A 24,087-nucleotide genomic window follows, 5' to 3' on the forward strand; every position below is an offset into this window, starting at 1 on the left:
TGTAATCTTGAGGATGAGAAAAGCTTGAAGAAAAAGGGAAGAGGAAGCTTTGATGTCAGAGTGGAGTCAAATCACAACATTTGTGCTGTGAAATGGTTTGACAACAGACAGGTTACACTTGTGTCTTCCTTTGCTGGCCCACAACCAGTGGAGAAGATTCAACGCTGGGACAAAACTGCCAAAAGATTTGTTGAAGTTGAGAGGCCTTATATCGTGGCTGCCTATAACAAATTCATGGGCGGAGTGGATTTGTTAGACTCATTTGCAGCAAAATACAAGTTTCCACTGAAGTCCTACCGCTGGTACCTTTACATCTTCTGGCACACCATTAACCTAGCTGTGATCAATGCTTGGCTCCTGTACAAAAGGGACTGCAAAGCTTTGGATATCCCAAAGAAACAGATGCTAAACAGGAGAATGTTTCAGGCCCAGTTGGCATCTTCTCTTATCCTGATCAGAACGGCTGGGTCAGTGTCAAAGCGAGGGCGACCATCTGCAAGCCCAGTTTCATCAAGAGGGGGCACCTTGACTTCCCAAAAGAGGCAGTTTACAGATGATGGAGGTTCTTCAGCTGCCATGACAGCCAAAAAGTCAAATGCACACCCTCCAAAGGAAGTTTGCAAGGACATGATTGGACATTTTCCCATCAAAGCCGATAGAGGACGGTGCCGACACTGTGCAAAAGGCTATACCAACACACTTTGCAGGAAGTGCAATGTTCGCCTGTGCTTTTCAGAGCAAAATAACTGTTTTTGGAACTACCATAACTGAATAAATGAACAAATAAAACATGCACATATAGGGCTCGATTCACAAAACCGTGCTATGAAGATAGCACAAGTGCTATTTCATAGCGTGGCCGTTTTTACCCGTATTTGCGCTAACATGAAATTTTTTGTGCAAAAACACGAAATTTCTTGATTACCGCTGATAGAAGTCAATGGGCGCTTCACAGGGAAAAATTTGCGTTTTTATATGATACTCATTTTTTGTATTAAATTGATAATAAAAATTACTTTTTTCTTTATTATACTATTGTTGTTGTGTATATACATAAACTTAGGTGGGTCTTTATAAGCTGTAAAGTACAAATAAACTTTTAATTATTCCTTACATGTGTTCAGAGAGAGAGTGACACTATTGAAATTCTGCTACCTTACAGGCCCAGCGTTGCAATTTTACAACATCCTCCCCAAAAGTTACTAAAATGTCAAAATAAAAAAAAAAAAACACTGATTTAGGGATCACAAGCCTACTATAACAACATGTGAACGTTCGAAAAAATTTTTTTATGTTTTTTTCTATATTTGGGTCTCTGGGGGTTAATTGAACGATGTACTCATTGAGACTCTGTACAACAGTAACAGCTTTCCATGAGAAAATCTAAAATACAAAAACTTAAAATAGTCTATTTAAGTATATTTTTCTACGGTTTGTGTGGTTCTGATTTAAGTTTTTGTATTTTAGATTTTCTCATGGAAAGCTGTTACTGTTGTACAGAGTCTCAATGAGTACATCGTTCAATTAAGTGTTTCTGGGTCTCCTGAAGCAGAACACGAAACGGGGCCGCGTTGAGACCCCTGAGAACTATACTTACAAGATAAGTGTTCCAAACTAGCAATCCAGTGAGATTTGTGGCATAAGAAATTTGAATACTTACGCCAGCCTTACAAGCAAGTCTAATTATCAATACATGTTTTACCAGTGTTCAGAGTGTTTTTTCATGAAACATATGCAATGATTGGATGGTAAACTCTTACCCCAAGAGGAGGTTCTCACCCCCTCTTCAGAGTTTCATTTCTCTGAGCGTACAGCTAATGAGTTATTCATTTTCTCCACACTGGTAGTTTCTTTATTATATAGTCAGTCTCCCAATATCTACATCCATCTTTGGCATTAACTTTTAACATTCGGCTTTCTTCCATTTTTCTGCTTCCCTCTCAATCTGTCTATTTTTCTATGTCTTCCCCTCCTCTCCATTGTGACAAATCTAGCCCTATCCCTAGCTTTGACACAGTGGTGAAGAAGATAGGTAGTCCCCGAGGCAGGAGAGCTGGTCAGGTTGGCCCTGCAGAATATGAAAAGCTGACTTCACTTGGACTGTCCCAGGAGCTAAGAAACTACAGCTCCCAGAAGGCCAGTCTCAGCACAGGAAGCTGTCTCTGAGACAGGCACAGCTGTAGTGAGTTTTCTCTCCCTTTCCACTCTGCAGAGCAGGGAGGGGCGAATTAGAGGGGGTTAAAACAGAGCAGCTGAGAGAGAGTCAGGAGGAGGGGGGGAGCCTAGGAGGCTTCAGGGTGTGCTCGGTGGAGAACACTCTCCCCCTCAACTGAATGCTGTTGAGCTAAACCAAGACTGGGACATGGTGGACGTCTCAGGAGTGTTTGAAGCTGGAACAGAGAGCCAGTTGCCCAGCTGTGAACCAATGGATATTGGTATGTTTCCTATTCCTAGGGAATGCTTAGAGGCAATGGACACAGCCTGAACAAAGGTGGGAAATGAATGTCTTCTTGGTTTTTTTTCTCACCAGTTTTTTTGGTTGTGAATTCTGCTTAATGTTTGAAGGAAAGTGTTTGCATGCCAAACTCTGGGGAAGACTAGAAAAGTTATCTTCAAAAGTCCTGCTAATTGAACTGTGAAATTCAACTGCAGCACGGGAGCGTTTGCTTGTTCCCTCTCAGCTCAGCTGGGGAGTAATTAAGGGAGATAATTGTTTCTCTGAAACGACCAGCACAGGGGAGCTTCTTTAAGGAGAGTTCCTTTCCTGCAGTCACTCCGTGGCAGGGCTGCAAAGTTAACTGTGTTCTTTTGACCTGGTTTTTTTCCCTTTGTGCTTTTGAAAAGGCTTTATTTGACCTGGAGAAAGAATTGTGGTTAGTGCCATACTTGTCACACAATTGGCTGGTGAAGAGGACTATATTACAAAGATTTGAGTCCAGCCTTAAAAGTTTATTGTGTATTTTTATTTTTGTTTTGGACATTTAGAGTCAGACTGGTATGCACAAAGCCAGAGTGGTGAACTTAACCTAAAGTTTATGTTTCTTTCAAACCTATGTGAGAATTATTACAGGATGATAAGAGCAATTGTACAGAACAATCCAGAACCATAGGAATAAACTTAATTTGATTATTCTGCTATCCTGGATTTTGAGGTGAGTGAGTTTCTTTTCCCTTGCCTGTTTTCTTTTGGGTAATGTCAGGGAATCTGATATTATACCGTAGGCAGACGCCTAAGAAGGCCTGAAGGATACCCTGGTTAAAAGGGTACACATATGGACAGAGACAGTCACAGTGTTCCAGCTCGCTGCCGTGAACAGGAGCAGGGTAGGTGTGACACCATCCAAGTGCATCATCCTCTCCCTCTCTCTGCCCTTCCTCTCCATCCAGGTGCACAATCTCCTCCCTCTTTCTCCCCTATCTCCAACAATCCTAAACAGTGAAACTGCAAGAAGGAGAGAGAGATACCAGACCATGGAATGGCAATAGTTTCCGTGCTGCCCAGGCCTTCTGAACATTCTTCCCCCATTACGGCCCACTGAACCAGAAACAGGAGGAGGCAGGCCGTGACAGAGGAAGAACACTAAGGAGGACCAGGCAACACTTCAGAACTGCTGCTGCACCGAGGATGCTCTTACATTTTAAAAGGTGAGGCAGGGAGCCTTCAGACCGGGGGAAAGACTTCCCACAAGGCCCATATTAATCATGTTAATTCTTTTTAACTTGAGTTAAAAAATTAATGCATTAATAATATGACCATTTATTTTTAATCCCAGCGGCTTCCTCCTGTCTTCATGTCTTCTGGCAGCGGCAAAGTGGTGCACAAGGCAGGTGCGAGCTTTTCACACAACTGCCTGGTCCCGCGCTGCTCACTCAATGGTTGCCGTCAGTTCTCATATCACTCTGGCAGGCAGGCATATCACTCTGCCGCTGCCGGAAGATATCAGGACAGGAAGCAGATGCCGGGATTTAAAAAAGGTACTGGGGGGGAGGGGGGCTGTATTTGCTACGGTACTTGTTTCTTCAGCGAGCCCCTGAAAATGGGACATTTCGGCATCCCGAAGCTGTTCAAAATGGGATGTATGGTCACATATGCATTACACTAAAGTTCCTAATGGGAAATAATTAGACAAAATAATATGAATCAAACAATTCCCACATATATGGAGACTGCTGTTAGATTTATACAGAAAATGGCTTGGTACTTTTACAATTTGGCCCTGAAGCAGTGGATATGAACTGAGTTACATGAAACGCTGGCCACGTTGGTACTTTCTTGATACACAAGCACTATCTGAAGTTAAGTAATCTTTCAGTTACAACCTTTCAGTAACAGCCTAATGAAACAGAAATTTTTAAGAATGTTTTTCACTGATTGGTAATGAAATTATCTGACTTTTAGAAACTTTTCAGTTATGTCTCAATCATATGAAATAGTGCAGATGAACCTACCTAAATAATTTGGACAGCATGTTATTAATATACATAAATATATACAAATAAGTAAAACGTATAATAAGCCAAAAAAATGATAGCATGAGCTTTTAGAATATTTATTATTTAATAAAATAAGTTAAAATAAGTTCTTTAAATCAAAGAGTTAAAGGAACATGGCCGATAATTGGAGCAAAGGAGCAGAGCAACTACGCTGATAAGTCCAGTCTGTGAATACGACTGCGCATAGGCTCCAGTACTGAGGCCTCTTCCTTATAGAAAATATACACTCTGAATTAGTAATATAGTGCATTTTTTCATATATGTGGGAATTGTTTGATTCACATTATGCATTAACCATGTTATTAATATGTTAATTGATCAGCCCTAGTTATATATCCCATATAGATTCTTACAATATAGTTTACTCTGGTTTTCCATCTTTTCTCATCAAAAGATTACAAGCTGTTCAGAACACCTCCATAAGACTACTTACTCATGCATACTGCTATGATAGGGTTACCCCACTTATCACTCAACATCCTTGGCTCCCTATTCCATATTGGATCCTACACAAAGACTTAATAATATGTATCTAGATCAGCAATTTTCATCTTTTTCATCTCATGGCACACTTACAAGGTGCAAAAATTGTCAAGGCACACAATCAGATTTTAAAGGATATATTTATTATTTAACAAACAAGTATTAAAATTGTGTTTAAAGTTCAAAATTAAAATTTTACTCCTCTGTTGTTCTCACCCCTTTCTACCTCTGTTGCATCTCTCCCTTCCTCTCCTCCACCCCATGTTCAACAATTCTTCCTCCCCCCCATGTGCAGCAGCTTTCCATCCCTCCCTCTATGATACCCTTGTCTTGTGTGTTTCTGGCTGAGGGTCTTGATTAAATTTTACATTAAAAACAAATTGCAAGATTTACCTGAATTATAGTAGTTTTTTTGGAGAGAAAGGCATGTTTTATGAGCGATTGAACAAAATCAACGTTGCTTCTCCCATCTCCTTTCCATTCGTCCAATAGTCCAGCAGGAGAGTGGGTTTTTTTTTTTAAAGGCGTTTTTCTGCACATATGGCCATCAGCGATGGGCACATGCAAATGTAGGAAATCTTCACTGCTGTCTGCCAATCTTATTTGCATGTTTTTTAAGAATGTCTCTGGTTTTTAGATTTGATATCAAAACGGCTGCGGTAGCAAACCATTGCTTTTTAACACGAGTGTTTGAAAATCCTGCTCAGAGTGTCTGATAAGGAAGCTTGGGGGAAGCTGCACTTAATAGCAGCTGTCTCTCTTTTTTTTTTTTTTTTTTAAATATCTTTATTCATTTTGAAGCAAAAAATAAGTGCAACAATATTATACAATCATATTACACTATAATAGCACCTAAATTCAATCAAAATTGTAATCCATGACAAATACATATATCACCCCCCCATCTTCATATTCAAAAATTGCACTCAAATTAAAAATTAAATATTTTTCAGCCCCCCTCCCACTTGCATAATCAAGGGCCAAATTCAACAATCACTCTTTGCAAAATTTTGTCAATGGCTCCCAAATATCCATTGTATAGCCATAATACGTTCCATTTTAAAGACTTGACACAGACTCTCACCAAAAGGTATAATTTAACTGATCCCAGTTTTTCTAATTCCTTAAAATAAGTTGTATGGCAACCCCTGTCATAATAAAGATAAGTTTGTTATTGTGAGATGATATTTGACTTTTAACTCTCATTAAAGTGCCAAATATCATAGTGTTGTATGTTAGTGCCACAGGATTTTCCAGTACTTTGTTCACCTGATCCCAAATGGATCTCCAAAATTGAAGTATCAAGGGACAATAGTATAACAGATGATCTAACATCCCAGGTTCGAGATGACAGTACTAGCATCTATTAGACTTGGAACTATCTAATTTCTGTAATCTAACCGAAGTCCAAAATGTTCTATGTAATAAGAAAAACCAAGTTTGTCTCATAGATACAGACATCTCATCCTCCAAGTCCAGATTCGTGGCCATTGAGACACAGTAATCTGATGCTTTTTCTCAATGCTCCAAATGTCACGAAGACCAGTTTTTGGTTTCTTATTCAAAAATCCAGATATCAATTTATACCACTGAGCAGCCTGGTGTCCCAGGAAATCCATCTGATTTTTAAGATTTTTCCAATCAGGGAACCCCTCCTGAATGGCCTGCTTCAACTGCAACCACCTATAATTTTGAGTTTTAGAAATACCAAATATTTGTTGCAATCGTGAAAAATCAAGCAGCTTTCCATCAGAAATTACATCATCTAGAGCAGTGGTTCCCAACCCTGTCCTGGAGGACCAACAAGCCAGTCGGATTTTCAGGATAGCCCTAATGAATATGCATGGAGCAGATTTGCATGCCTGGCATCTCCATTATATGCAGATCTCTCTCATGCATATCATTAGGGCTATCCTGAAAATCTGACTGGCCTGGTGGTCCTCCAGGAGAGGGTTGGGAACCACTGATCTAGAGTACGTATACCCGCCTTCATCCAGTGCTTCCAGATAATCTTAAACCCGCCAATTTGAATCTTGGAGTTCAGCCAAAGGGACTGACAGATGGATTTATGAATAGGAATAGATGTTAAATTATTAATAAATTTTAATGTCTCCCAAGTGTCCAATAAAATTCTAGGAGACAGGAGTTGCCATTCCAACCATAACCAATCTGTAAGATTTTCCTTGAGCTCAGGGAGGATCCAATACATATCCAGACGCATAATATAGGCTCGATGGTACCTATAAAAGTTGGGAAAATTTACCCCACTCTCCACAATTGGTTTTTGTAAAGATTCTAAAGCAATTCTCAGTTTTCCCCAGCCAAATAAATTTAGTAAGAAAATTATTTAATTTCTTATAAAAGGACCTCTGAAAAAACACTGGCAACATACCCATTTGGTAATAAACCACAGGCAAAATCATCATCTTAACTGTTTGGACTCTCCCCCACCAAGACAGATGTAATGGGTTCCAATGCTCACATATTTCTGTGACCTTCAGCAATAAAATTTTTTCATGTACTTTCATCATTTCATCCAATGTACTTTTTATCCAAATACCTATGTATTTTATACCCTCTTCCTTCCAAAGAAAGGGGAATGAATTAAATAATCCTTTTGGACAGTTTACATTCAGTGGAAGAACCTCTGATTTACCCCAATTTATTTTATACCCTGAAAATTTTCCAAATCTTTCAATCAAATCTAGTAGATGTGGGATGGTAGTTCCAGGATTCCTCAAATGAAGCAAAATATCATCTGCATATGCAGAGACTTTATATTCCCAACCTGCGTAAGGAATATCCTGAATCTCCTTTGCCTGTTGAATAGCCAATAAAATGGGTTCCAAAACAATATCAAACAGTAAAGGAGATAATGAACACCCTTGTCTAACTCCCCTCTTCAGACAGAAACATTCAGTAAAAGTATTATTAATGTATAGTCTGGCAGAAGGGGAGCTGTACAAGGTTTGAATCATTTGTATACATCCAGAACCAATACCAAACCAATCCATTGCTTGATACATGAAGGTCCACTCTACACGATCAAAGGCCTTCTCTGCATCTAAGGATACAGAGAAGGCCGGATCATCCATGGCTTTTGTTAAATTTAACATATGAAAAGCCAATTTGGTGTTGTTTGAAGAATGGCTTTGAGCAACAAAACCCGTTTGGTGCATGCCAATGATATAAGGGAGAGCCTTAGCCAAGCATAAAGCCAATAACTTAGCCAAAAGTTTGCCATCTACATTAATCAAAGAAATAGGCCTGTAATTTGAAACCAACATAGGATCTTTATTTGGCTTTGGCAAAACAATAGTTAAAGATTCTGCCATAGTACCTGAGATGCAATCTCTATTCAGTTAAACCTGATATAAATTTAATAGATGAGGTAATAGGGAAATTTGAAATGATTTGTAAAACTCTACAGTGAACCATCACCACCTGGAACGGATCCAACTCTAAGGGACTATTCATTTCGAATGCAAGCAGTGTCTCACTCACGGCTCACCACATACTAGCTTCTTCATGTATTCACCATTATAGGACCCTCAGGGACCCCTGAAGAAGACTTTTTGTCAAAACGCGGACCGTGTTGGGTCCTGCATTCCTAGCGGACTAGGTCCTTTAAGGTTTTCATGTGGATTACTTTACTTTTATGTGGATTTTATTTTATGTGGATGATTTTAGTGTACATTTGGACCTTTGACATTTTCAAATAAAGTTCATCTAAGGGACATCGTCACTCCACAGAGTTTCTTTTGGTTTCTTCTATAATAGTTAAAAGAACTTAACCGATCAAAGATTAATTTTGAATTACCTAACATCCACATAAACGTAAATATGCCTTTAGAATAAAGTGAACACTGTATTAGACTTCTTACATAACACTTATTAATACACTAGTCTTATAGCCCGTTACATTAACGGGTGCTAGAATATATGTGTATGTGTCTGTCTTTATTTATTTCTCTCTCTCTCCTTAGCCGCTTTCTTTCTTTCTGTCTTTCTTTTTCCTTGCCTGTCCATCACCACCCATTGCCTGCTCCCCCTGTCTATTCTCCCTTCCTTTTACCTCCCCTGTGTCCACCACCACCTCTTCACTGCTCTCCTTATGCAGCAGCAGCCCTTCTCCCTTTGTTTTACCTGCCCCCTGTCCAGCAGCACCTCTTTCCTTCTCCCTCTGTCCAACATTAGGCCTCCATTTCTTTTTCTTCACCCCCCCTGTCCATCAGCACCTCTTTCCTTCTCCCCCTGTCCAGCAGTAGGCGTCCCTTCCTTTTTCTCCCCCCTCCTCCTCCTTCTTATCCCTATGATACACTTACCTTGCTCTGCCCCTGATCAGAGGTTCCCGACAGCTGCTCAGTTGCACCCATTGGAAAAGTTCCCTCTGTCGCATCCCGCACCCCTCCTGACGCGACTCCCGCTGTCTTTCTTTCTGTCTGTCTCTGTCCCTGGCCCCCTTTGTCTGTCTGTCTTTCTGTGTATCTCCCTGCCCCTGTGTCTTTCTTCTTTTCTTTCTGTCTCCCTTCCTCCCTCTGTCTGTCTGTCCGAAGCAGCATTCTCTCCCCCTCCATTTCCCTCCCGCCACACCAGTTCCCTGTGCACCTGCCCCAGTGTCTTTCTTCTTTTCTTTCTATCTCCCTTTTTCCCTCTGTTTGTCCTCTGCCGCCCCCCCCCCCCCCAGCTTCCCTTCCAGCGGGCATGACTACTCATGGTGATTCAAGCAGCGTGTGCAGCAGTCTTCACACGCTGCTTCGGGTCCTTCTACTGCCCTGATTTACTCTGGCACGTCCCTGATAACATCATCAGAGACGCGGCAGAGCAAATCAGGGCAGTAGAAGGGCCCAAAGCAGCGTGTGAAGACTGCTGCACACGCTGCTTAAATCGCTAGTCGGACCCGCAGGAAGGGAAGGGGGGCGGCAAAGCACTCGGGTCCCGGGCAGCGGAAAGTTGCTGGGCCCCTCGGTGGGGGCGCTGAGCGTCCGCGATCCCTCTCCTCCCAGACCCCACCCCACCCACTGTAGGAACGGAGATCGGCGGCTAGAAACATAGAAAGTGACGGCAGAAAAAGGCTGAGGCCCATCGAGTCTGCCCACACCATTGACCCACCGCCCTATTTAATCGCTCTCTGATGACCTTTCCCTCGTAGAGATCCGACATGAGCATTCCATCTGTTCTTAAAATCTGGCACGCTGCTGGCCTCGATCACCTACACTGGGAGCTTATTCCAGCTGTCAACCACTCTTTCAGTGAAGAAGTATTTCCTGGTGTCACCATGAAACTTCCCACCCTTTATTTTCAGCGGGTGTCCTCTTGTGGCCGAGGGTCCTTTAAGAAGGAAAATATCATCTTCTACCTTGATACGACCAGTGACAAACTTAAACGTCTCAATCATGTCTCCTCTCTCCCTACGTTCTTCGAGAGTATAGCCGCAATTCGTTCAGCCTTTCTTCGTATGATAGATCTTTGAGCCCCGAGACTATCCTGGTGGCCATTCGCTGTACCGACTCGACTCTCAGCACATCTTTACAGTAATGTGGCCTCCAGAATTGTACGCAGTACTCCAGATGAGGCCTCACCATGGTTCTGTACAAGGGCATTAGGACGTCGGGCTTCTGACTAACAAAGCTTCTCCGGATACAATCCAGCTGCGGTCCCGGCTTGTGGAGGCGATCGGCGGCTGGTGACGTATAAACGCGCATGCGAACTCCTGCGACCACAGACCTACTGATCACGGAAGCACGCAAATAGGAGTGCGCAAGCATTTAACATATATTATCCTAACTGAACTAAAACCAATTTGGGGACAAATTTCATTCCTTAAGTATATATGTTTTTTAAACCAACCAATTACATCTCTAGGTTATCTTCAATCTAACCTTAGGAAAAAAATTAAGAAGTCAAAAATTATCAACCTAAAAACATAGCCAACCATTAAAAAGCTTTAGACAAAAATAAATAAATTTGTTCCCGACAGACAATTGAAAATATTTTTAAGAAATGCATTTGGGGATTAATAATAGGAAGGAACCGTATATGCTGGGAGGAGTGAAGCTGATATGCACGGACGGGGAGAGGGACCTTGGGGTGATAGTGTCCGAAGATCTAAAGGCGAAAAAACAGTGTGACAAGGCAGTGGCTGCTGCCAGAAGGATTCTGGGCTGTATAAAGAGAGGCGTAGTCAGTAGAAGGAAGAAGGTGTTGATGCCCCTGTACAGGTCATTGGTGAGGCCCCACTTGGAGTATTGTGTTCAGTTTTGGAGACTGTATCTGGCGAAAGACGTAAGAAGACTTGAGGCGGTCCAGAGGAGGGCGACGAAAATGATAGGAGGCTTACGCCAGAAGACGTATGAGGAGAGACTGGAAGCCCTGAATATGTATACCCTAGAGGAAAGGAGAGACAGGGGAGATATGATTCAGACGTTCAAATACTTAAAGGGTATTAACGTAGAACAAAATCTTTTCCAGAGAAAGGAAAATGGTAAAACCAGAGGACATAATTTGAGGTTGAGGGGTGGTAGATTCAGGGGCAATGTTAGGAAATTCTACTTTACGGAGAGGGTGGTGGATGCCTGGAATGCGCTCCCGAGAGAGGTGGTGGAGAGTAAAACTGTGACTGAGTTCAAAGAAGCGTGGGATGAACACAGAAGATTTAGAATCAGAAAATAATATTAAAGATTGAACTAGGCCAGTTACTGGGCAGACTTGTACGGTCTGTGTCTGTGCATGGCTGTTTGGAGGAGGATGGGCAGGGGAGGGCTTCAATGGCTGGGAGGGTGTAGATGGGCTGGAGTAAGTCTTAACAGAGATTTCGGCAGTTGGAACCCAAGCACAGTACCGGGTAAAGCTTTGGATTCTAGCCCAGAAATAGCTAAGAAGAAAAAAAAAATTTAAATTGAATCAGGTTGGGCAGACTGGATGGACCATTCGGGTCTTTATCTGCCGTCATCTACTATGTTACTATGTTACTATGTATGTAATCCCATTGAGCATGCTCTGCCAGCTCCAGTTGCTCTGAAGGTTCTTTCCTGCAGGGGATTTTCCACTGCAGGGCTTCAGGAATTTGCAGCCAGCTTTGGGAATGACTTTCTAGAGCTAAGCCAGAAGTGTTTTTCCACAAAGAGAAAGAGGCTTTTTGGGCCACACTGATCCTTTGTGTTTTCCCTTAACAATGGAAGCCGAGGCAGTGAAACACTGTGGGCTTATGGGCTGTTGAGTTGTTGTGTATAATGAGAATGCTGTGAAGGAGGATATAGCTGAATTTTTTGTGAGTTGTGGATCAGGAACCTATATGATACCTGCTGGTTCTCATGATTTATTGAGATTTCTAAATTAAGTTTAGAGTTATATTTCAAAGGAAAATTGGTAAGAACTTTTAAAATGCGTTTCAGAATTTAAACTGGATTTTTGTGACTCCTGTTGCTAAAAAGAAGCATTAAGTACATCTCATACCTTTCATTATAAAGATTAAATTGTAGTGGAATTATATCACATCACCACTAGGGGATTTTACAATTGATGATCCAATTCTTTGAAGCTGATCAGATTTCTCTGACTATCTCCCTTTGGTAAAATCAAGTTGCCTTGGATTGTGCAATCTACTGGATTGGGGATAACTTCTTTATTCTACTCTTCAGTAAAGACTCCACTAATCTTCCCACCAACAGTGATGAATAGTCAGCCTGCCCTTCTCCAGTCCTAAGGCACCACACCTATCTCCACAGATCAGCAGACACACCAGAACCTCTTTGAGTTCCTTTAATATCTCGAACCCATGATTTTGTAAACTTTCAGTTCCACTACATTCATGCAAACTCTGTTTTCTGTAAATGATAGAAGACCTATACCCCTAATATATGTTCCCTTACCAACAAGTCAGTGAGTCTTTTCTTATTCATTTCTCAGCAAACACAGCATTTCTGCTTTTTCCTCTATGATAAAGTAGTGGGGTTGCCATGTAGTGACAAAAATAATAAAAGACCTACAGCCACTACTCCAGGAGGATGAATTACTGAAAGAGATATTTCCAGCTTCACCAATGCTGGCCTTCCAATAATCAAGCAAAAATTAATGAAAAGCAAACTCACAATAGGAGCTGAAAAAGAATGCCTTTGTATCTCTCAATGGTGCAACCATACCTCAAATACTGTGTACAGTTCTGGTCACTGCATCACATAAATGACAGTGGAATAAGAAAAGATACAAAGAAGGGAGACAAAAATGATAAAGGTGATGGGATGACTTCCCTAAGGAAAGGCTAAAGCGGCTAGGGCTCTTCAGTTTGGAGAAAACACAGCTTGGGGAGATATGATAGGGTTCTATAAAATACTGAGTGGAGTGGAACACGTAGATATGAATCGCTTATTTACTTGTTCCAAAAATACTAGGAATAGAGGGCATGCAATGAAGTTACTAAGTAGTAGATTTAAAATAAACCGTTGAAAAATATTTCCTCACGATCCACCTTGCAAAAGTGAAGGGCCTTTTGCGATGTGACTCAAGTGTTGAGAGCGGAGGGCCATAGAAACTTGGCTGTTCCCGTTTGGTATCTGGATGACTGTGAATGGCAAGTCTCGGAGAGTTGACACCGTGGGAGATGCCCGATTGGCCCTGAAGGACTTAGGCTGTAACAACTTGCCTGAGGTATCAACGGCGGTGACCCCTACGAAGGGAGGCAGACCAGTAGAGTCCTGGCGCACGGTCACCTGCGCCACTAAGAGGCTGACCCAGCAGGAGACCTAAGAGATGGACGGTGATATGGGGAACTCGCTCTTGCAGATCTGGAGCCTGGCGGTGCAGCTCCCATCCTCATTTGAGAACTTTGGACTTTAGGGTCTTGGTTGTGGTGTGTGAACTGAATGCACATAGGGGATACCTTTTGCAATGCTGGGTTTGTACAGTGCAGTACTGAATGTTGTTGAGGGATCCATGGGTTTTCTGTATGGGACTTTGAGCGGGGGAGTTATTATCATGGTGTGGTGAAAGGTGCTCTGATGGGAAGGCTGGGGTTGTCAGATGCCTTTTGGGGGAGGCTTCATCTTTTCTCATTGGCTGGTCTAGCATTTGCTAGGTCGGCGACTGGGGGGGAGGGGGGTGGGGGGCAGTTGGGGATATCTATGAGTTCTAGGGGGGAACAAGGGGATTGGAACGGATGGGACATTACTCAGGATTGGGTCATGGAATGTAAATGGGGTTAACAGTCCTGGGAAACAAAGTATTGTTTTCAGGGAAATGAAGAGATTGGGTTCAACTTGGGACATCTGTATGCTTCAGGAGACACATTTGAGGCCTAGGGATGCAGCTTTATTGCAGTATTCGGCCTATGAACAGGTATGGACACATCAAGGACTGCCTGCTAATAAAAAAGGGGGGGGATAGCCATTCTAGCAAGAAGAGGATTGGGATTGGTTGTTGATCAGGTCTACAGAGACTCTCAGGGGCGATGTTTAGCTTTGAAAGGGTCCTTACAAGGGCAACGTGTGACCTTAGTAAATATATATGGCCCAAATGTAGATCAGACGACGTTTATAGAGTATTGAAGGATGAGCTGTTGTTGTTTATTCAGGGAGTAGTGTTTGTGGAGGGAGATTTTAATGTGATACCGGATGAGAGAATGGATCACTCCATAGGGGGTAGGGGATCTGGCAGGGGGACCTCCAAGATATTTTGGGCGTTTATGGGCCTCCTCCATGGAACTCAACATAATTATACCCATTACTCTCATGCTCAAAATACTTACACCTGCCTAGATGGGATCTGGGCTTCCCGGAATCAATGGAGTAAGATCAGGAGGCTGAGATTGGAGGGATCCAAATTTCGGATCATGCCCCGGTATCAGTGGATTGTCAGGGAGTGGTGCATGGGGGTGACACCCGGAAATGGAGGCTTAATGACTCATTGCTTCAATCTACTGAGGTGGTGACAGAGGTGCTTCAAACTATAGCTACCTATTTGGAGTTTAATGATACAGGGGAGGTGTCCGATGACATTTTATGGGATGTATTGAAAACGGTGTTGAGAGGCATTTTTATTAAATGGGGAGCCAGATTTAAAGAGTAGAGCGCGAGTGCAGTTGGGTTTACGTGAAAAATTGATTGCTTTGGAATTGGCTCATAAGAACTCTCCGGATCCTCAGATTTGCGCCAAATCAGGGGTGATCTGATGCAGCTTCAGATGGAAGATTATAATCATGTGCAGGAGCGGTTCCAGTCCTGTCTCTATAAACAAAGTAATAAATGCAGTACTCAACTAGCACGTTATCTTAAAATCAAACAAGCTGGAGCTATTATTGCTCATATAAGAGAAAGGGATGGGACTCTCCGGGTCACTGATGCGGATATTGGTAACTCCTTTTTGGATTTATATAGAAGTTTATATAGTTCAGGGGGGGCCGGGGAGGAGGGAGCAGTGGAGGATTTTTTGGACAGGGTAGAACTGCCGGTTTTGTCTGTGGAAGATCAAACACAGCTGAATGAACCGATAGCCTTGAGGGAGGTTCTGGAGTTTATTCAGGGAGCCAAGCCAAGAAAACCACCAGGTTTAGATGGCTATACGAGTCATTTCTATAAGAAGTTTGGGGATCAGGTAGGACCTTTATTGGTACGCTTAGTTAATGGGGTTCAGTAGAGGGACCTATTGCCTGGCACCATGGGGGAGGCGGGTATTATGATTTTATTGAAACTGGTAGAGACTCAGCTCTGGAGCAGTGTATTGTATCCCAGGGACAGTTGGCGGCCAAACTCTGGTCCTCCCAGACTGTCCAACAATGGGAGTCGGAGACAGATAACCCTTATATTTTGCAACTGGTTAAACTGTGGGTTCGAACTAAACTGGAATGTAATAATGGGCGGGTTATTTCCATTTTAGCTTCCTTGCGGGAGGAACCCCAATTTGGAGTGAGGAAAACCAATCCTGTTTTCGAGCGATGGGGACACATAGGGCTACTTCAATTTCGGGACTTTTTGAAACAGGGAACCATGATATCTTTTGAGGCCTTACAACATTACTCGGGGGTGAGTGGAGGGGACTATTTGGCCTATCTTCAAGTGAAACACTTTGTGGTAGTCAATGGTTGGGATAAGGTTTCACTAGTTGAGGCTGAACAATTAGAACACTTATGGGAAATACTACAGAAAGTGCCCAAGCCTATCTCCATAATTTATCAATATTTAAGGGGAAGGGTGATTTCACATCTTGGTTTTCAGAGTCAATGGGAGAGAGACCTACAATGATCTTTTACATCTAAAGACTTGGAGACTATTTGTGGAGAGGTGGGCAGAGCATCCACCTGTGCTTTAATTCAGGACAATGCCTATAAGGTATTGAGTAGATGGTATTATACTCCGGAACGTCTCATTAAGATGTATCCTACATTGTTGGCTACCTGTTGGCGATGTCACACAGCTGTGGGTACTTTTATACATATCTGGTGGGAGTGTCCGGTGTTGGTGCCTTGCTGGCAGGATGTGACGGGATCTTTGTCACTACTGTTGGGGGTTCCAATTCCTGTTACTCCCCAGGCCTGCCTCCTGGGAATGTCCAATATCTGTGAGACCGCTTGGCAAACTCGAGTTCTGCGCATGGGGTTGGCTGCATTTAAATGCCTCATTGCTGCTTATTGGAAACAGTCCCTGGTACCTAATAAGGCTGAGTGGAACTCTATTTGATGGGGAAAATGGAATTATATGTGGCCAAACGAAGGGGATATTATTTGCAATCTATGAAAACATGGGCTGTTACCCAGAAATTGAATTTATAGAAGGTTACAGAAATGCTTGATCCTGTGGTTTGTCTATTGCAGTGGGGGGGATGGGGGTTGTACCTCGTGGGGGGGATGTAGATAATGTTGTAATTTTGCACTGTTTTCCGTAGGCATTGGATTTTGTATTGGTGAGATTGCTGTTTTCTTGTGATATACGGATTGTTTCCTTGATTGAAAACCAATAAAATTTCAAATTCAGAAAAATATTTCCTCACTCAACATATAATTAAACTCTGAAATTTGTTGTCAGAGAATGTTTTGAAAGCATTTAGCTTATCATGGTTTAAAAAAGGTTTGGATAATTTCATAAAACAGAAGTCCATAAGCCATTATTAAGATGGACTTGGTAAAATCCACTGTTTATTCTTAGGATAAGCAGCATAAAATCTGTTTTACTATTTGGGGGTCTTGTCAGATACTTTTGACCTGGGTTGGCCATCATTGGAAACAGGATACTGGGCTTGATAGACCTTTGGTCGGACCCAGTATGGCAACTCTTACGTTCTTCTGATATTCTAAGAGAATGAAACATGTCCTTACAGTATACCAAATTGCAAACTGTGCTAGCGTATATCACAGAACCCCAGACATTCATTCAGAAAAAGCATTCAAAATAACAAGATCTTACACATGCTCTTCTTCAAATTTAGAATATATCATTCAATGCAAAACATATGATGAAGGATGCTATGTTGAAAAGACAGGTCATTTGCTATAGACAACAATCAACTCACACAAGTACCACACTAAGGGCTCCTTTTACGAAGGTACGTTAAGCGTTTTAGCACACGCACTGGATTAGTGTGTGCTAGCTGAAAATCTGCCTGTTCAAAAGGAGGCGGTAGCGGCTAGCGCACACGGCAATTTAGCGTGCGCTATTCCACACATTAAGGCCCTAGCGCGGCTTTGTAAAAGGAGCCCTAAACACCACAAAGCAAACCCAGAGAGAAGCTCTCTTTCTACAATGAGCGTTAGCAGAAAATTTGAAAGGGCTGAGATCATACTCTATGGGCTCCTTTAACTAAGCTGCATTAGGGCATTAATGTGCAGAATAGCGCGCGCTAAATTGCCACGCGCGCTAGACGCTAATGCCAGCATTGAGCTGGCGTTAGTTCTAGCCGTGTAACACAGGGTTAGTGCATACTAATCTGCTGCATGCACTAAAAACGCTAACACAGCTTAGTAAAAGGAGCCCTATATGTCATGGCTTAGAAGTGAAGTTCATTCCAGTCACAGTATGAACAAAACTAAATCATTTGGAGAAACTGCCCCAGAAACAAGCCAAATTTTATATCACTGTACCAGAAAAGCATTAGAATCATTACATTAGAATCATGTAAAATTAAAAGGTTATGATACCTCCATCCAAACCAATAATAGACTGGATGCATGAAAACTGGATATAGTGATAAAAAAAACAAAACGCATTAATTCTAGAGGTGTCATCCCAAGCGATTACTCTGTGAATCATATAAGAACATAAGAATTGCCATACTGGGACAGATCCTCAAGTACCAAGAAATGTAGTCTGCAACAAAGAAAATTTTATATTTATATTTTGGGGAGGACTCAGTGAGTAACAATATGGAATTAGAAGCACACATATTAAAATTAAATTGTATTTAAATTTAAATTTTAGTATACTCTACCAGACCAGCCCAAAGGTATAAACTATCCTTCCCCTCTCTACACGGTATTCGCTATGCAGGCAAACTGGGAATTAGGATTAGGATTTAGGATTTTATATACCGCCTATCAAGGTTATCTAAGAGGTTTTACAATCAGGTACTCAAGAATTTTCCCTATCTGTCCCAGTGGGCTCACAATCTATCTAACGTCCTTTCTCTTCAGAATCACAGGTCTTTGGAACTAGAGAATGACACGGGGAGCGATCCCCTCAGGGAGCCGAGGGGTGGCTGCGGTTTGGCTGCGGGCTTTGGAGACTCCATAGACAAATCACCGCAGACACGGGGACAAAAGTTTTCACCGCCCGCAAAAACGGTGAAAAGATTTGTCCCCGCAGGCAAATGTACCCCCTTCTATGTACCGCTATTTACCTTGTCTTCACCGTGAGTCTTTAGTTCGGGACCGGGTGTCAGATTTTTTCCGGCGGCCATGTTTGTCTCCGCGTGGTCTGTCTCCTCAACTCTCTAGTCTCTACCCGACTTGCACGTTGCCGCATTGACTCCGCCCCCTAATATACAGGCTCTTCATTGGTCAGTTCTTTTTGCTCAAAGAAGGGGACCAATCGCTACTGCCACACCTGATATTTAATGGGTTGTAGCGCAGCAGTAGCGATTGGATTTCAGAGCCGAGCCCAGGATTTTAATTTTGTTTGCAGTCGCTGCCTCGCTTGGATTCACTCGTTTCACTTCGTCAGGTACAAGTAAGTGTTCTCCCCGGCTGATTTAGATGACCACTCAGCTAATCCTGCTGCTGCCGCCGATGCTCCTTCCCGGGCTAACTCGCCGCCGAAAATTTTGTTTGAAGCCTGCCTTTTTTTGCCAGCATGCTTTTACTTGCTTCGGGCCTTCCTCGTTGCTAGGACCTGCCTACTTTCTGTTTCCGCGAAGGCAGGACCCAGCAGTGAGGAAGGCCCGAAGCAAGTAAAAGCAGCAAGTTGTAAGCTTCCCTCCGGGCCGGGGCTCTATCGTATGCGTGCTGGCTTCCCTTCTCTTCCCCCCCCCCCCCCCGGGACGCTACTTCTGGTTTCGGAGGGAAGAGAAGGGTAGCCAGCATGCACACAATAGAGCCCCGGAGGGTATATTTATCTATTTTTGTATAGTTGTTCCTGATGTGACATTGCATAAAATCATCTGCCTTGATCTCTTTGAAAACCTGCAGAATATATATGGGGTGGGGGAAGATTAGTGATAGAAAAATTGTATGGAAAATGACTATTTTCAATTTAGTGATCAAAATGTGTCAGTTTTGAGAATTTATATCAGTTATCTATATTTTGCATTATATTTGTCTATTTTTCTATAGTTGTTTCTGAAGTGACATTGCATATTTTAGTCATCTGTCTTGACCTCTTTGAAAAATGAAACAAATATTAATTAATATTTTCTCTGCATACAGTGTGCTTTGTGTTTCTTTTAATTTTGTGGTTACCATAATGAATTAATATTATATACATGAAAAATGAATGGAAGAAATTGCATTACAATTAGTACTATTTACTATTATGATGGGGATGGGGGTCAGGTGTGGAGATTGGCCTGGGAAACTTGGTTGAGAGAAACACTGGTCTAGGTGACTATGGACTTCACTCAGTAAGGGCCCCTTTTACAAAGCCACAGTAGCGATTCTCCCTTGGCAAATGCACCAAAGTCCATTTGCTGTGGCACAATTGCACGAATGCATGCCCTTAAAAATCAGATTTCATGGTAGCAGGTTTGCATTTTAACCCACTTGTGCAGATGATTTGTTGTTCATCCACGGGTTAAAAAATAAGGACAATTAAAAGTACAGGTTGTGTTTTGTTTTTGTATAGTTAACTAAGTTGTAAAGTTGTAAAGAATGTTTCCTTTATACGTTAATAAAGATAAGTATATAAAATCATACCTGTTTGAGGCTTTTATGCATGCTGCGGTGACGGTGACGGGGCGGTGAATGGGATGGCAGTGGCGGTGACGGGGCGGTGAAAGGGATGGTGGTGACGGTGACGGGGCGGTGCAGAGGATAGTCGGCCGGGGACGGGGCAGTGACGGGGACAAATTTTTTCCCCGTGTCATTCTCTATTTGGAACGACCTTACTACCCCGGTTCATAGACAGTGGAGCGCAAGACGTCAGCGCGCTGACAATCCAGCGCCGACAAAACAAGAAAGAAGCGCGCGGGGGAAAAAGTAATTTTTAAAGAGCTCCGACAGGGGGTTTGGGGTGGCAACCCCCCCACTTTATTGGTTAGTGTTTGCGCTGCTGTTGGAGAGGGGTTCCGGGGGTTGGAAACCTCCATTATAGCGAAAACGGAACTTTTTCTGATTTTTTTCGGGAAAAGTTCCGTTTTCTCTATAATGTGGGGGGTTTCACCCCCCAAACAGCCCCGCAACGGCAGTGCGAACACTAACCAATAAAGTGGGGGGGGGGGTTGCCACCCCAAGCCCCCAGTCGGAGCTCTTTAAAAATTATTTTTTCCCCAGCGCGCTTCTGCCGTCCACTGAATTGTTGGCGCTGGATTGTCAGCGCACTGGCGTCTGGCGCGCGATTATCCAGTCACCTACTACCCCGCTGCGGAATCTGGGCTCCTTCCAATTATTTTGCAAGCAACTGAAAACCTGGCTTTTTCACTAAAATGTAATTCTATACCCCCTTACTCTTCTCTTCTATATATAAGTTCATGTAAACCGTGCCGAGCTCCACATCCGTGGATATGATGCGGTATATAAACTTAAGGTTTAGTTTAGTTTAGTTTATTCTTCATCTGTCAAAAATGTAACTTTATTTTAATTTTTATTTTGAATGTAACCCGTATAGATGCATGTGCCAATGAGGCATTTCAAATATCAAATAAATTTGGAAAATGTAGCAGAAAGATACAGAAATATTTCCCATTGTTTTAGGCTTGAGTACAAAGAATTTCCAGGTACACTTAGATAAGTTGCCTATGTATGTTACATCTTATAAACTAGGGTTGTCCAATATCGGTCTTTCAGGGCCACAATCCAGTCGGGTTCTCATGATTTCCCCAATGAATTTGCATGAGATCTATTTGAATGCACTGCTTCCATTGTATTCAAATAGATCTTATGCATATTAATTTGGGAAATCCTGAAAACCTGACCTAGTGAGGGCTGAGGTTGGACATCCTGTTATAAACTCTAGAATGAAGCTCTCTTTGGCATGATGAACATTAGCAGTAAATTTGAGAGACCAAGATCATACTCCACATACCCTCACTTGGGAGTGAAGTTCATTATTATTATACTATATGCAAATTTAACCCATTTTGAGACAACTGCCCCAAGAGACAATTCAAGGTGTTCTCTCTGTGGGTGAATATTTTTCAGGACCTGGGCACTGCATCAATACGAAGAGTAAATTTTAAAACAATCCAGGAACATAAGACCTATGAAGTCAAGATGATAAAATATTTTAACACCCACTTGAGAGGACTTATCAGAGATCTAGGTTGATAAAGCATCAAATTACTGTGTCTCAATGGCCACGAATTTGGGCTTGGAGGATGAGATGTATGGTGTCGGCATCTATGAGACAAACTTGTTTTTTTTTGGTTACATAGAGCAGTTTGGACCCCAGTTCGTTTACAGAAATTAGATAGCTCTAAGTCTAATAGATGCTGGCACTGTCATCTCAAAGCTGGGACATTAGATCATTTACTATTCTATTGTCCATTGATACTTCGCTTTTGTAACTCCATTTGGGGGGTCAAATTAATAATTTACTGGAGAATCCAATGGCATTATCGTATGATACGGTATTATTTGGTACATCAATGAGAGCTAAGAGCCAAATTTCTGCTAATAATAATAAACTTTTGCTCATTATGACAGGGGTTTCCATACAACAAATTATGAAAAATTGGGATAGGCTGAATTATAATTTTTGGTGGAATTCGTTATGCCATATCTTTAAAATGGAGCGGGTAATAGCCATACAGCAGGGGCATTTTAAGAAATTTAGGGATGTTTGGGAGCCATTAACAAAATATTGTACAGAATGAGTATTATTTTCTTCCCTTTGTTCATACACGTCCAGGGTGGGAGTGGGTGGGGATATTATATGTTTTCTTATGCTTAAGAATAATTGTTTGGTATAAGGGGGGAGGGATATTTGATGTGAATTAGACTTTGATGGAATATTAAGTGATGTTAAAGTGTAAAGTGATTATATTTTATGTTACACTTATTGAAAGTTTTAAAAATGAATAAAGAATATAAAAAAAAAAAGAGATCTAGGTTTCCTTATATGATTACCAGTGTTCTCCTCGATCCTCCCAGTAAGGGGCAAGGGTAGTGCCAGGGAGGATCGCATCCAGAGGGCCAACGACTGGCTGCAGGGATGGTGCAAGGAGATGAACTTCGGGTTCCTACACCATGGAGAAGCATTGCAAGGACTACAGGGACAAGACGGGTTGCACCTGACCAGAAGAGGGAAGAACGTCCTTGGACACCGTCTAGCCCGCCTACTTCACAAGTCTTTAAACTAGGTAAGTCGGGGGAGGGTACGGGCACAACCAACCAACCTGACGAGCTAAATTGCCAATTCTTTTTTGAGGCTGAGGTAAGTGGTCACCGAAATTCTAGGTCAGGGGAGAGCATATACACTTTTGAGGCTGGGGTAGGTTTACATTATAATTCTGGGCCACATTGTAATTCTGGGTCTAGGGGATATACACATTGCACTTCTGGATCTAGGAAGAGTACACATTGCAATTCTGGGTCCGGAGAGAGTACAAATTGTAATTCCGGGACTATGGGCAGTACACATTGTAATCCTGGGTCCAGAGGGGGTACACACATTGCATATTGTACCAAAGGAGTTCAAGTAGCCCACGCGGGAACATCCCCACAAGATACACACCCTTCCATATTTGGGATAGGTACACACTGTAGTTCTGGATCTGGGGAGTCCGGGTTAGGTACACGATATAGTTCTGAGTATAGGGAGAATACAAAATATGAGCATAATGCTAATAGTGTCCAGGTAGCTCAAACGAGACGTAATAAAAACACATGGAGGGCTATGTACGTTAATGCACACAGTTCGGGTAACAAGATCCTGGAACTGGAAACAGAAATAAGGAATGCCGACCTGTTACTTACCAATGGGGAAATCCTATTCAATATCTTCATAAGTGACTTGGCAGAAGGGCTCCGAGGTAAAATAACATTATTCGCCGATGACGCCAAGCTAAGCAATGTAGAGGGCAAAAACACAACGGACAAAAACTCAATGCCCGACAACATGATGCACGATCTACTCCTACTGGAGTGCTGGTCTAGGACCTGGCAACTCAGTTTCAATACCAAAAAATGCAAAGTTATGCACCTGGGTAGCCAAAATCCATGCAGGACTTATACCCTTAATGGTGAGATCCTAACAAGAACGGTAGCAGAATGAGACTTAGGGGTGATCGTCAGTGAGGACATGAAGGCTGCCAATCAAGTGGAGAAAGCTTCATCCAAGGCAAGACAAATCATGGGTTGCATACGCAGGGGTTTCGTCAGCCGTAAGCCGGAGGTTTCTGCTTGGCTTTGTAGCACCTGGTGAACAAATTCGCTCATGTTTTGGAAGTTTGTGTCCTTGAATTTGAGGACCTTGGTCAGTGTGGTGGATCTAGTGAAGCCTTTCCTAAGATTGAACCATATCATGTTGTGGTCGC

General features: G+C 42.4%; 1 protein-coding gene across 2 annotated transcripts in view; it reads left to right on the top strand.

Moving 5' to 3' along the window:
• The first annotated feature begins 2,239 nt into the window (after window positions 1–2,239).
• LOC117366119 overlaps window positions 2,240–24,087 on the top strand; it is a 138,033-nt gene continuing 116,185 nt past the window's right edge. The window contains exons 1-3 of one of the 2 annotated variants that reach the window (XM_033957249.1): window positions 2,240–2,435; window positions 2,531–3,152; window positions 3,388–3,645. The gene's annotated coding sequence lies outside the window, so the exon portion shown is untranslated. Of the gene's footprint in view, window positions 3,153–3,387; window positions 3,646–24,087 lie in introns of both variants that reach the window. The other variant, XM_033957248.1, reaches the window with a different exon arrangement.

Source organism: Geotrypetes seraphini, chromosome 8 (assembly GCF_902459505.1).
Source record: "Geotrypetes seraphini chromosome 8, aGeoSer1.1, whole genome shotgun sequence".
Lineage (NCBI taxonomy): Eukaryota > Metazoa > Chordata > Amphibia > Gymnophiona > Dermophiidae > Geotrypetes > Geotrypetes seraphini.